Source organism: Pipra filicauda, unplaced genomic scaffold (assembly GCF_003945595.2).
Source record: "Pipra filicauda isolate LSUMZ 115617 unplaced genomic scaffold, ASM394559v2 scaffold17_size4572894_pilon, whole genome shotgun sequence".
NCBI classification, from domain to species: domain Eukaryota; kingdom Metazoa; phylum Chordata; class Aves; order Passeriformes; family Pipridae; genus Pipra; species Pipra filicauda.
The window spans coordinates 1,649,404-1,653,788 of record NW_024104287.1 but is presented as its reverse complement, the minus strand read 5'-3'; positions in this window follow the sequence as shown (position 1 = coordinate 1,653,788).

Genomic DNA, 4,385 nt, shown 5'->3' with positions numbered 1-4,385 from the left:
GTGTGTTTAAATAAACAAAACATACAAGCTGTTTGTGCCACTAGGACAGGGGTGTCAACCTGCTTTGGTAATTTAACTGTCTCTCTGTTCCCCTGTCCCATTGTTTCCATGTTCATTTGGACAGCCCAGAAGGTACCCCAAAAATGTCTTTTTCCTTAGTAAACCCGCCCATCCACTAGACCAGAATAAGCAGTTTTGGCCAAATGAGTTGTTCTCCATTCATTGAAAATGCAAAGATGTTCAAACTTTTCTTGCCCTGCTCTGTTGTCTTCTAGCTGTGTGTCTGTGGACATGAGTAGGGGACATAGGGAGAGGTCGGTTCAGGGTGAGCAGAGGGTGCTGTATGGGTGTGTTAGTGTAGCACCACGCTTGAATGAATAGTGCCAGCTAAGACATGCTCTTTGGTGTTGTACCTGATTTCCCACTCCTGCAACCTGATTTTAGCCACGGCTGACCTTCCCCTTGGTTGTGGTGTTTTGATGCTAACTTTGTGTTATTGGCTCTGTTGGCTGTTCCATTTTTGTAATACTTAGTGTCTGACTCAATGTTCATTAAAGCCAGCCCCGTTTGCATCAGCTCAATTGTGTGCTTCTGTTTTGTGGCTAAGGTGATACCTGAGGGAGTAGTTTGCTCTGGTTTGCCTCCCAGTTTGCACTGGTTGACTTTCACACCTGGAGCTTGTCTTTCCTCTGTTGCAGTCTGGCTGGGGAGCTGAGCAACTTGTCTGTGAAGCCAACAGTCGTGTTATTTTGGGGCATTCACTGGAGGAGTACAGTTCTGTTTGTTTGTTTTTCTCCTGAATTAGGGAGGAGGGGAATGAGTCTGTACAGCTTGAATGAAACTTTGTTTTCTGCTGAGGAAATGAAAAACTGAAGTCTTGTCTCACCTGACACAGAAATATTCCCTTTTGCAGGAGTGAGCCCTTTGGTTTGGAGTCCTTGAGGTGGTAGAGTAAAAGAAGGGATGTATTTACAAGAGCACTGGAGAGAGGAGTGCCCCTTACATGCGGTGGTTGGAGACCTTGTGTGGGAAGTGGAAGACTTGGTGAATTATTGTTTCTGCTGGAAAGAATTTTAAACCACATGTCTGCCCTTTTAGGCTATTACTCAAACCACTGTACTGTTGAGTGGTGCTCCCCTACACTTCTAAATACTTAGGGCCTATTGATTCAGATCTCAGCTTATTAGCAGCCTCTGTTGAAGATATCCATCTTTACTTAAAGTAATAATAAAATATTCTGTTATAAAGTGTTAATAAAATAGTCTGGCAATCCTGTGTTTTCAGATGCTCATGTGAAGCACCAAACTAGGAAATTACTAATTTGCTTTTGATTGTGGCTGTTGTTTAAGTACCACGAGAGAATGTGAAAGACCAGTCCCAGTACAGTCATGTGGAAGAGTTCATGTGCATTTCTGTGGGGGAGGCAGAGCTGAGCCTTGATCTGTTTGCTTTCTTTGCAAGTGTTTCAACCCAAGAAAAAGTGGGGATGACGACTTTTCCTCAGGGTTTATGTAACTTCAGGTCCATAGTGTTTTCTCCGGCTGAATTTGCTTAAGGAACCTGGGTGGGCCATAATTTCAGTTTGCTGAAAGTGACTGTTTGCTAAAATAAATGAATCCAATCAGGTTTTGGCTAGCTACTCACCAGACACCTGGAAAATCTGCCTCTCAGACTGCCACAGCAACGCCTTTGGCTTATGAAAGCTTGACCTACAGCTTAACACCTTTTTTTGCCATGATGTTCCGCAGCTTTTGCTCTGGCTACTAACTATGTTAGCTACCCTCCAGAGAGCATCCTGCAGTTGTTTGGTTTCAGGCTCCCTCTTAGAGAAAGACATGAAAAATAGCCCCAAGTTGCAGAGCTGCTACAGGTATGAGCTCTGTAGCTCAGTGGTATGCACTTCCTGCTTGGAGAGGCTTCTTTGCTGACCAGTGGTGCACAAATGGATTTGACAGCAGGCAAAACAGAATGGGAAATCTGGAATGGCAGAACCTCATCATCCACGCTTCGCCTTGCACTTCTTGGAAGAAATCATAGAGATGACCAGTCCCTTGTCCATTGCAAACTGTTGAAAAAAAATTCAGAAGTGCTGGAAAGGATATTTAGAAGTCACCTGACCATTTCATTAATGTCCAAAAGGAAATTAACGTTGATGGTTTAAGCTGGATGAAGGTTATATGGTGGATATCACATATATAACTGTAACATCTATTTCAAATTTTGATTCTTACTAAGAATAATGACCCTGTATCCCTAGCCTTCCTTTTGAAGAGTTAGGCTTCAGTCCTGTCTCATGCCTGGATCTCTTCCTTTCCCTGATTTCCTGGTTCTTGAGACCATCCATACACATTGTTTCAGCATCGTTAAACCACTAGCAAGCAGTATCTGGTATCTGGTCATCTCTTTGTGAAGAGAATATGGAAAGGTTTTCTGCAGGTGAGGGATTACTGAAAGAACTAGTGATTGCTACTTACAAATGGTGTCTCTCAGATACCGTGTCATGGTCAAATTTTTCAGAATTTGCTCTTCCCTTGTGACTCTTTAGAATAGAGGGAAGCCAGAAACTCTCAGACTTATCTGAACCATATACGTTTTAGATGCTTTTATAAATATATTTGGGCGGGGAGGTTTCTGAAATGCATCCCAGAAAAGCTCAGATATTTGGGCAGCCTTATGAACCACTGTAGTCCCTGTGAGCTGGAGAACATTTCCTTAGTCTCATGTAGCTACATCTTTCTGTACCAGTTTTCTACATACAGGCCTACATCCAGCTGCCATAGGTGTGGATGTGAAAGCAAAATACCTCCAGGTCAACTGGCTTCTGTCTAAACACTTGGGAAAGCAAACACTACCTAATTTGACTAATTTTCATAATTGGATACATATAGCACAAAACAAATTTTTCATCCGGCAGTATGGTATTGCTGCTGCTAGCAACAGGATAAGGTCCTATCCTTTAGATTCTGTTTAAAACACATAGACTTTCCTGTGCCCATCACAGGCTAGCTTTTTCCCTTTCACCTTGAGTCCCAAAAGCTGCTAGAAGATGCCATCCAAAATGTCAAGAAATGGCACTGGTTATTGTGGGGTACTTAGTCATGTCTTATTTCAACAGACATACCATATGTATAAGGTAGGGGTCATTTCTTATGTCTGCATACTGTGTAGGGATCTTAGCTGCTGTTTTAGGAACTGAGTTAGTTGGCGAGTTGTAGACGCCTTGGTGCTATTAATTTTTTGCTCTGTGCAGTAATACAATGTTTTCAGTTGTTTCTTTACCTGAATTATCAAGATAAAGCATTTTCATGTGCCTATCAGGCTTACAGCCTCCTGAGGCCCATGGGCTCAGGCTCTATAGGACGCACAGCTGTGGCTGATATGAGAAGGATTTACAGAGCTGGCGTAAGGCAACACTGCTACAGTTAGAAGTGGCCCCTCTAACTTCACCACATTGCACTTCAATTACTCAAAGTGTTTCTCTGCCTCACTGTGTGCAATAGCTTTTGCTGTGGTACAATAGGAACAGCAGAGCCTCAAAAAGCTGTGGGGATATAAGGGGCCAGCTGGTTCTGCACTCCCTCACTTGGCTTTATCAGTAGAAATTCCTTCCTCGCTGATCGAATGACCGAGGGAAAATTATCTCTTTTTAAAACAGTTCACATTTCTTTGGATTCAGTTTCAAATTGGCATTCTTAAGCTTATCACAGACCATTTGTAAAAGCACTAGTTCCTGACCGAAAGATTTAGCATGTACCAGATTTGTTATCCGTCTAGGACAAACAGTCTGAAAGAGGCACATGCCATACAGTACATTCTCCATGAGCCATTTAAAGGTAGCAAGAGCACTGCATAATCTAGAGAATATTATTTAAAATTGACAGAACCTTTACCCTACCATAAAAGCAGCTGCCTTCTGGGGCTTTTGGACTTAATTCCACGTTCACCTACCCACTTAAGATCAGTGTGGAAATCCAGCTAACCTTTCTGTAACACCAAAAGTATCCAAGAACTAGTCAAAAGTCTCTCTGATCCAGTGTGGCTCATGCACAAAGACTGCCCTTGGTCCCACTTTCCTTAATAGAATGAAAATCAAATGACAAGTGGCAATTGCTTGGTTCACCATTTAAATCCCTTTCTCTCCCTCATTTACCCAGGATCATGAGTCCTGTGGTTGTTCAGGCTTGCCCTCTGCTTCTCGTTCTCTCTTTGCCTCAGTGGTATGTTTCTGTTCCCTCTCTCTGGTCGACCTTTTTTCTACTACAGCAATACACAGTGCTACCAATATGTATCTTGTCTGAAACACTGGTATGTCCAATCACTGCGTGATTTGGATGAAGGCTGTTTTAGCTATAGCTTTCCAGCATCATAGAAAACCTTTATTACTT